The following is a 10,906-nucleotide window of genomic DNA, read 5'->3' as shown; positions in this document are numbered from 1 at the left end:
TGGAGAATATGAGAAAATCTGTCCATTTTCTAGGCAGAATTTTGTTGGTTGTACAGTGTCAGGTCCAGCAGAGACTACTGAAAAAAAAGATTTCATGTTATGAACAAATGTGACATTTTTCTGAGAATAGTAAAAATACAGTTCAGATTGTGGACCATAGCATAGCAATAATTATTTAATTAGGTGGGAGAGGTAGCCATTTGCAGCAATCTATAAAGAATCTTAGAATCCAGATGATACAATAAAACTCATTTTTTGCAGCTCTCTCAGGAGAAGATTTAGGAAAAGGGAGGAGAGCACTGACAGAATCAACAAGATAGAAAAATTGATTTGGTGTGAAACTTAGTAATAGAGCATAAAATAATGAAGGCCTTGATGGAAGTGGAGAACATTAACAGAGAAAAAGGACAAGGAGAAAAGCTGCGTCACACAAAACAAAAAAATGAATCAAAACAAAACAAACCAAGATTCTGTTATGAACATACAGAAAAGGGAATTGTCGAAGATGTCAGTTTCTGGCTTAGGTGGAACTGGTACAAGTGGGAAATTGGCAGCATATTGCCAGAGTAGAGCCTACAGGAAGGGAATTCAGTTTATAGAACAGAGCATGTGGGCAGAGAAAATGTTTGCTTATTGGCGAGTGGGGAAATAGAGAAATTATGGGATTATGGGAGTTCCCGTAGTGGCACAGTGGAAACGAATCCTACTAGGAACCATGAGGTTGTGGGCTCGATCCCTGGCCTTGCTCAGTCGGTTAAGGATCTCATTGCCGTGAACTGTGGTGTGGGTCGCAGATGCGGCTTAGATCCTGTGTTGCTGTGGCTGTGGCATAGGCCGGCAGCTACAGCTCCAATTTGACCCCTAGCCTGAGAACCTCCATGTGCCGAGGGTGTGGCCCTAAAAAGACAAAAGACAAAAAAAAAAAGAAAAAAAAAGAAAAAAAGAAATTATGGGATTATGGAAAGAAGCTTGCTGCTGAAGCCTGTTGTAGTGAGAATTTTTGCTTCATACTGTATAGTGGATGGGGCAAGGTGTGTCCCAGGTTCATGCTTATATGTTGTATTTCTAGCCAAGTATTTGGTGTGTGTGGAGTAGGAGGAGAAGTTGTTTTCCTGATTATCTCAGGAGTTCAAATTATTTCAAGAGAAAACATAGCTTCTGGTACTGACAATCTTTGTCACCTCCAGGCTCTAAAATCTGTCAGATGTGGATAATCAAATCACAGTTTCAGTTAGGTAGGGGTTCTCCCTTCTTGTAAATACGAGGTTTTATTTCAATACTCTTCCCACTGGGAGTTTCCCATTAGCTTCTCTCTGTGTCTCTATAGTGGCAGGCATCACCTCCATCCATCTTATCCATTCCCCACTCAGTGACATCATGCAGTGATCATTGGTAATTACGCTTTTTGCTTCATTCATATTTCAGAAGAAAAAACTCAAAAGTAGAACTTTATACATTTAGAAATTTTTATTCTAATAACCTAATCAATTGGTATCCCAAGTTGAAACTGGGAAAATAGTGGTGCTCAGTTTATCTCCGAGTGATTTTGTAAGGGTCTTATGAGAAAGTTGTGGCAACAATGTCACCTTGAGAGGGGTTGACAGTCAGAGATCAAATTGAAGTAGAGTCATGGCAAATTCCAGTAACCACTAAGCAGGCATCAAGACCAAGGGCATAGATGATGGTGCTTGAAAAGTGCTGAGAGCAAATGGTGTGTGTGCAACAAAGGGGGCTCATTCTAGGAAAGTGGTATAAAGCCCATGGTTGGACTAACTGGGAGCAGAGCCAAACCTCAGGGTTACAGGCCAGGCAATTTTCCGTCAGTTGATAGGATGGAAAGTGGTGCTTCTCAGTAACCACTAGGGCGCAGAAGAGTCTCTGGAACCCACCGGAGCAGAGTAGCAGGTCCAGACAAGAGGTACTGTCGTCAAACTCCAGTTCAGCTGCTCATTGCTCAAGAATCCAATACTGAGAGACTAGTATTGGATAACAGGAAAAATAGCTTTATTGAGGAAGATGGCAATCCTTGGGAGAAGGTAGACTCATGTCCCAAAGAACTAATTCCCCTTGCCCACAAGGGTACAAGAGTTTTTAAGGGGGAATTTTAGGGATGCATGGTGGGTAGGGTGGGCCTGTGTGTAGAACAGCACAGTTTGCTCCGACAATTATCTTGAAACTGGTCATGTGGTGGTGTGATCAGCATCTTTTGGTGGTATTATGTACAGTTCCAGGTCAGGTTGTTCCCAATTCCCTGAAGCCAGTTCTCAGAATTGTGTAAATTGGAACAGTTGATGTTATGGCTATGGTCTGATCATCATGTAGTTAATTTCTTCCATCCGCTGGGGGTTTCAGTATATACAAAATGGCTCAAAGGATATGGCTCAGAATATCTTTTAGCACTTGAGGGAATAAAGGTCCTTGACTTTGTTTAATAACTACACTTTATTATTTTGTCTTGTTTAACTGTTTTCTTTGCTTCTGTATATTCTCATTTATTTTATTAATTTTATTTTTCGGTTAAAGTTTTTTCTTACATACAAGAGGTTGGTAGAGGACATGGGGTGATCTGTCCTGAGTAGGCCTCATAAGTTCCTACTCCCTTAGGGCATGGCTCTCCCATGGCGGGGGTTTCAGGGCTTTGACTCAATAAGAGCACATTGCTTCTGCACCTGGGAATAGAGAAGACAAGACTGTTCAGAGTCACCAGTAGATGTTCTGGCTGGCTTCCCACTGATTTCAAAATCTTCTGATTCAGAGTTCCCATCTTGGCTCAGTGGTTAACAAATCTGACTAGGAACCATGAGGTTGTGGGTTTGATCCCTGGCTTTGCTCAATGGGTTAGGGATCTGGCGTTGCCGTGAGCTGTGGTGTAGGTTGCAGATGCGGCTCAGATCCCACATTGCTGTGGCTCTGGTGTAGGCCGGCTGCTACAGCTCTGATGAGACCCCCAGCCTGGGAACCTCTATATGCCATAGGTGTGGCCCTAGAAAATACAGACAAAGGAAAAGAAAAAGGAAAAAGATCTTCTGATTCATAAAGCACAAAGACTCATTCAACCTGATCCAAGTACAGATGAGATTCCTCTGAGCATTGAATCTCATAGAAGCCAAAATCAGGAAATAATAGTAACTCCAGGTATCTTGGAAATTGGACTAGGCAGCCCCCAGAGGCAAGGCAGCCCCCTCTCTCCTTCACACCACCCTCTTCCAGTCTGTGCCCTGAACTTACTTCCTCCCTCTGCTCATGGGCTTCATGCTTTTCATGACTGAGCCTAGAACATGGTCATCTGGGCATCCCCCATCTCTTCTTCCCTCTTGTCTTAACACCCCTATAACTATGATCTTTGCAGCTCATTCCTAGGTTTCAAATTACTGAGAGCAGCACCTGATTAGCTCATCTTCTGGAATCAAGTCTCGTATGTTGCAAAGCTCCACCTCCTCTTGAACTTTCAACTTTCAGCATAGATGTCACTTCTTCTGACCAATCTTCCCTGTTACAGCCCCCTACTTAGTCCAGGCTGGTGTTCCCACAATGAGCTCCTATAGGTCTGGTCATCACCCCATAACTGCCCATTAATGTGCCTGTCTTCCCACTAAAACAGAAGTTCCTGGGGGCTATGGACTATGTCTCGTGCATAGTTATCTCCCCAGCAACCAGCCTTTTATATAAATACACATGGACTTGATGGGTTTTGATAAATGAATCTATATTAAAGCAATACCTACAAATACAGAAATACTTCAAATCTGTACTTTTTGTTCTTACTGAGGCCATCTTATAAATCTCAACATTTCTATAAAGGCACCTGCCATCTTTCCAGTTGTTCAGGCATCTGGCACAGGGCACATATTGAAACTCTGCTTCTTTTGTACAACCCCTTAGTGCTTAGTGACGTAAACCAGCAAGGAATGAATGAGAATGCAATCCGCATTGCAGGCTACAGAAATATCAACTTGCAAATAGAGTTATACCAGACTCCTTTTTCACTTTTCTTTGGACAATAACTATTTATTTTTGGCCATACCCAAGGCATTCAAAAGTTCCCAGTCCAGGGATGGAATGCGAACCTGAGCCACATGGCAGTAACCTGAGCCACAGCAGTGACAACACTGGATCCTTAACCTACTAGGCCACTAGCGAACTCCTAATAACATAGCTTAAATAAAAATTTTTCATACCCTGGATAGATCTAGAGTGGACTTGAAATGCCATTAAGACTCTAAATTTTCTAATATGACATTAATGAAATTATCTTATTAACAGGTCACAGGAGTTTTTTAAAAAAGGAATTCTACATCTAAAATTGCTAACAATGAACTCTAAACCATATACCTGAAAAAAGCAAATGAGCCCTTCCACAAAACATGTACTTTGTTCATTTCATTTCTTTTTCTTTTCTCTTTTTATGGCTTCACGTGCAGCATATGGAAGTTCCTGGGCTAGGGGTCAAATTGGAACTGCAGTTGCAGCCTACACCACAGCACAGCAACACTGGATCTGAGCCGCACCTGCAATCTATACTGCAGCTTGTGGCAATGCCAGATCCTTAACACACTGAGCGAGGCCAGGGATCAAACCTGCATCCTCGCAGAGATAATGTTGGGTCCTTAACTTGCGGAGCCACAGTGGGAGCTCCCATTTCTTTCCAATTTCTGCTCTGTAAAGCATTAATACATTTACATTAAACCAATATACTTTCTTTCTCTCATTTCACTCTCTAAGTTTTACTCAACAAACATGTCCAGATTACATAGTCCATACCAGGCACTTGTTTTCAGACTTTCAGACAAGATTCTTGCTTTTCTATTAATGAATACATTAGTGAGCACTTCAACAATGCCATAAGTGGGGACAATGCTGTCTGGTTTAAGAAGCACTTCATACACGAATCATTTGGTACTAACAAAACCCCTTCAATCTTATGGTGAAAGAAACAGCCTAAAGAGGTTATTGTGACTCTCTTGAGGTCATTCTAAGTACACAGCTCAGTCCCACACTGGGTTGTCTGACTCCAAATCCAATACTGCACTGTTTCATGTGGCCTCTGGTTCCCACTGCTTTTATTAATGTGGATAGTAGACAGGGAAATACATTGTATCAAATATCATTTCTGTGGAAGCACATGCCTGAGACCCAGACTGTTCAGCAGGTGGGGTCCACCCAGGTGGACATGGACTTCTCTGTGACTAAATCAGGGCTGACATGAGCTTATAAAGAGTATATAATCTCTTCAACAGTCAATATATCATTACACTGCTGAAAATTTCTGTTAGAGCATCACACTGCCAGAAATAAAATTGTACATTAAAGTGTTACAGGGTGTTCACTAGAGTTTGGCATTTTTGTCATTGTAAAAACTATTTTTGTCATTATGCTCCACAGAAAAGGATTATTCCAGGATTTCCTATTGTGGCTCGGCAAAAACAAATCCGACTAGTATCCATAAGGATGCCAGTACAATCCCTGGCCTCGCTCATTGGATTGGGGATCAAGCGTTGCTATGAGCTGAAGTGTAGGTTGCAGCCAAGGCTCAGATCCCACATTGCTGTGGCTGTGGCTGTGGCTAGCAGCTGTAGCTCCAGTTTGACCCCTAGCCTGGGAAACTCCATATGCCACAGGTGTGACCCTTAAAAAAAAAAAACGGAAAAGGATTATTCCCTTAACTTTCACAGCAACTGAAAATTTAATGGAAATATTAGCATGTAGGATTATGTAGTTTTCTCCAAGAAGTAAAAAGCCAATTTAGACTGCATCAATATTTTTCAATTGTGGGCCCATTAACCAGAGGCAAATTTTGTCGGCCGTAACAGCTCTAACTTTAGACACATCCCCAGGAATAATATCAGTTGCTCAGCTGTCCTCTTCGCCCTACCTCATACTGTCACTCTACCATTGTGCTATTTGAGCTTTGAAAACCAAACTAGCAAGCTAGATGATCTCTTATAAACCCATGAATGTATTACTCTATGAATAAAGCAGTAAGTATATGAATATCAAGAAGCAGTCACTTCTCAGAGGATGCTGTTATACCTTTGGATCCCCAAAAAGTGACCCTCAGAAATCCCAGAAACACTTGGATGCTTTCTTAAATACACAGATTCCCAGGCCCAAGCCCAGATGTATTGAATCAGAATATTAGGCAGGGACACCTAGAAATCGGTATTTTTAACAGGCCTCCTTGGGTGATTCTGATGTTCACCTGATTTGGGAAGTGGTAATGAAACCAGTGATTTTCAAAGTATGGGCCCTGGACTAGCAGCATCGGCATCACCTGGGAACAGTTTAGAAATGAAAGTTCCTAGGCTATGCCCTAGACCTACTGAATCAGAGACTCTTGGGGCAGAGCCTCAGAATCTGTATTTATGCAAGTCTTCCAAGTGGTTTTGATGCATGTTGAAGTTTGAGAAACACTGATTTAAATGAAAGAATGGTTTAATTTCAATTCAAAAAATATGTATACTGAGTCTCCTGAGTAAAGTCCCTGGGTTATTTGCTGCAGGGACAAAAAGCAGCTCATTTTTTACTGTCATTTTTAAAAAATTTTTTAATTTTTTTTCTTTTTTCAGCTACACCTGAACCATATGGAAGTTCCCCAGGTAGGGGTCAAATCAGAGATGGAGCTGCTAGCCTATGGCATGGTCATGGCAATACTGGATCTGAGCCACATTTGTGACTGTGCTGCAGCTTGTGGCAATGCTGAATCCTGAACCCACTGAGCAAGCTGGGGATCAAACCTGCATCCTCATGGACACCATGTTGGGCTCTTAACCCACTGAGCCACAGTGGACACTCCCTTTGTCATTTTTTTTCAATACGTATTTCTTCTAACATTTATTGAGAATTTTATCAGTGCTGAGCACTCTATTAGATGCTTATTAGGATATAGGTATTTGAAATACAGTTCCTAGACTCAAGGAGCTTATAATCTACTAAGACCAACTTTTTCTGTAAAGGTCCAGAAGGTAAGTGTTCCAGGCATGGCAGGCCACCTGGTCTTTGAGTAGCTACCTAGTTCTGTCATCATAAAGGCAGCCTGAGATAACATAAATGAATGAGCTCTGCTGCTTTCCAACAAAATTGCATTTAGAGATACTAATGTTTGGATTTCATAGAGTTTTCACATCATGAACTTTCACTCATCTTGGAGTTTTCCCCAACCATTTAAACAATGAAAGAACAATTTTGGGGGGTCTTGAACAAACAGGTAGGGACCAGATTGTCCTTTAGAAGGTAATTCACTCTAAAGTAAAGCCAGCAAGGCAGTAACAAACAAAATCTGAGGGTCTGAGTCTCTGTAATGTCATCAATAGCAACTGAAAAGCCAGGAGAAAGCTTTTTGGAAAGAAAAATGTTAAATTCTGTCTTAAATGGCCTTTTGAGTCTTTTCCTATCCTGTTGTTTTCCTAAAAATTAGTACATGCCTTTTCTTCCATTTCTCTACAGCAGAAACATCTGTCTACTTCAATGTATCTATTCCCTTTTCTCTTCTATACCACATCTCATGAAAATAACATGATGACAATAGCAGGTCTTTCTGTTCTTTCCATATGGGTCCAATTTTCTCCATTTATGTAGATACAGAAGCCAAGATGTTCAATAGTATAAAAGCAGAATATCTTTGAACAAACATAGATGGCATCATTCCTCTCCTTCAAGTATTTGGAGGTAGAGATTGGCTACCTCCTAGTTTGGGCAACAATTTAATCTGCCTGGAAAACTACCAGCTATGTTGTCTACAGCAGGCTGTAATCCTTGGGAGATTCATAGTTAACTCAGGGTCTTTGTTTTTAATTTCTAATTTCCACAGTTTAAGTGCTAACTATGCATTTGCTAAACATTAAAAATCACAGCAATATACATAACCGGACAAGCATTACGTGAATCGATGATAATAGTTCCCAAATCCACTGAGTGTACTAAGTCAGAATCTCTGGGCACAGCACCCAGAGTTGGTATTTTTAACATGCTCCCCTAGTGTCCTTGATGCCAAGCCAGGTTGGGGAACTGCTTTCTATTCTACAGTTGGTTAGAAAGTAAACCAGACAGCCCCTCAAGGTTCTGACCAAGGTGTGCTCTGGAATGTTCAGGCTTGTGAAGTGGCACAGCATCATGTTATAGGATCATAGGGAAAACATTTTCAGATGGAACTAAAATTCTAAGTTATTCATAACAATAAAAGTAGAAATGAGACCCAAACTTCCAACCACTCAGAAAGAAATGAACAAGGCATGAGTTGGCAGATTATAGAACCAAACCAAGGAAGACAGGGGATGCAGAGAGCACTGTGTCTACTCCACTTGCTCTTTACACCTGCCAACTCACCCACTTATCAAGTTCCTTCCAGCTCACAAAGTCAAGAACCCAGAGCTTGTTCTAGACAATCTCCCCAGCCCGCAACCTCATTCTTCACCTTTGACCATGTTTACATGCCCTTGTCCTCAACTTTTAAATTCAGGATTACTGCAGTTCCTGTTGTGGTGCAGTGGAAATGAATCCAACTAGTATCCATGAGGATGAAGTTTCAATCACTGGCCTTGCTCAATGGGTTGGGGATCTAGCATTGCCATGAGCTGTGGTGTAGGTTGCAGACATGGCTCAGATCCCTTGTTGTGGCTGTGGTGTAGGCTGGTAGCTGTAGCTCTGACTCTACCCTTATCCTGAAAACTTCCATATGCTGCAGGTGTGGCCCTAAAAAGCAAATAATAATAATAATAATAATAATAATAATAATAATAATAATAATAATAATAATAATAATAATAATAATAATTCAGGATTATTGATTCTATAGTCACTCTCTGCAGCTGAATTTCATATCTTTCTGCCCTCAAGAATCTCCAGGTCAACATTCTGGTTTTTTGTCCCTCATTGCTTTGCTTCTACTTACTTCCTTTGTTTTTGGTGAAAACATCTTTCTATAGAAACAAGTTCCTAGAGAAATTCCTGCTGGGATAGGAGGGATATAGGACTGCAGATATGTGAGAGCTAAACTTTTTAATGAAGAAATAAAAAGTGACTTAATAGCTAACTCTTGAAAAACTATGTGCAAGAGAGAAATCTCTGAGATTAATATTAATATGCTGTTACACAAAAGCAGCTTCAGCTCTTCAGATTTTCAAGGGGGGAGAATAGTGCAGAGCCCATTTGAGTATCAGAGAGCCAGACTGACAAAAGCAGAAATCAAGACAGCCTGGGTCAGCCAGAGGGAATCCATCAGCTACCCAGGGAATTTATATCTTGTTTTATATGAAATTATGCTTAAATTAATTAGAAAGTCATGTTTATCTTTCCACTGCATAAGTTCAGGAACTCTCAAGGAAACCTATGAGCATATAAACTTCCGTAGATACTGTATTTTAAGACAGAAAACAGGACAAGTAATAGAATATGACATTTTACTTTTTTTATTTTTTATTTTGTTTAGGGCTATACCTTTGGCATATGGAAATTCCTGGGCTAGGGGTCAAATCGGAGGGCCTGTGCCAGAGCCACAGCAATGCCAGATCCAGGCCTCATCTATGACTTATGCTGTGGCTTGCGGCAATGTCAGATTCTTAACCCACTGAGCAAGGCCAGAGGTTGAACCTGCATCCTCATGGAGACAAAAGGCAAGTCCCAAACCCTCTGCAGTATAATGGGAATGCCCTTAAAATTTTTTTTTGAATTTTATTATATTTACAGTTGTTTACCCATCATCACGACATAATTTTACAGCATTTCTATCCCAAAACCCCAGCCGCCCCCAACTGTCTCTTTTGGTAACCAGAAGTTTTTCAAAGTCTGTGAGTCAGTTTCTGTTCTGCAAATAAGTTCATTGTATCCTTATAAGTGATAGCATATAATGTTTGTGTCTGACTGTCTGACTAACTTTTTTTAGCATGATAATTTCTAGGTCCATCCATGTTGCTGCAAATGCCATTATTTCATTCCTTTTTATGACTAAGTAATAGTCCATTGTGTGTATGTACCATATCTTGTTTTTATCATTACTGTAGTGTATTTTTTAATTGTAGTTGATTTACAATGCCCTGCTAATTTCTGCTGAACAGAAAAATGACCCAGTTTTGCACATATATACATTCTTTTTCTCACATTATCCTCCATTCTGATCCATCACAAGTTCCTTGTGCTGTAGAGAAGGATCCCATTGCCCATCACTCCAAATGCAACTGTTTGCTAAAAATTTTTAAGAAGCAGCTTTATTGAGGAATAATTGACAAACTGCACACATTTAAATTATACAATTGGATAAGTTTTGACATTTGTATATACCCATGAAACCATCACCACAATCAATATAATGAATACGGCCATCACTCTCAAAATTTCTTTATGTCTTTTTGTGATCCCTTGGTCCTATTTATTCCCACCACAAGCTATACTCAAGCATCTGTCTGTTTTATGTCACTATAGATTAGTTTTCTTTTTCTAGAACATTATATTAGCAAAATCATATGATATATACTCTTTTTTGTGTGACTACTTTCACTGAGCCAAGACTCATCATATTTTTGTGTGTATCAGTAGTTAATTCATTCTCATTGCTGAGGAATATTCCATTGTTCAGATATATCATAGGTATTTATCCATTCATCTGTTGGTAAATATTTAAGTCATTTACAGTTTTGGAAATTAAAAATAAACCTATGATGTTCAAGATTATTTTTTATGGTCAAGTTTTTTTTTTATATCATTTTTTTATTTTCTCACTGTACAGCAAGGGGGTCAGGTTATCCTTACATGTACACATTACAATTACATTTTTCCCCCACCCTTTGTTCTGTTGCAACATGAGTATCTAGACAAAGTTCTCAATGCTATTCAGCAGGATTTCCTTGTAAATCTATTCTAAGTTGTGTCTGAGAAGCCCAAGCTCCTGATCCCTCCCACTCCTTCCCCCTCCCCC

The sequence above is a fragment of the Phacochoerus africanus genome, chromosome 7 (genome assembly GCF_016906955.1).
Source record: "Phacochoerus africanus isolate WHEZ1 chromosome 7, ROS_Pafr_v1, whole genome shotgun sequence".
NCBI classification, from domain to species: Eukaryota; Metazoa; Chordata; class Mammalia; order Artiodactyla; family Suidae; genus Phacochoerus; species Phacochoerus africanus.
This window is presented reverse-complemented; position numbering follows the sequence as displayed.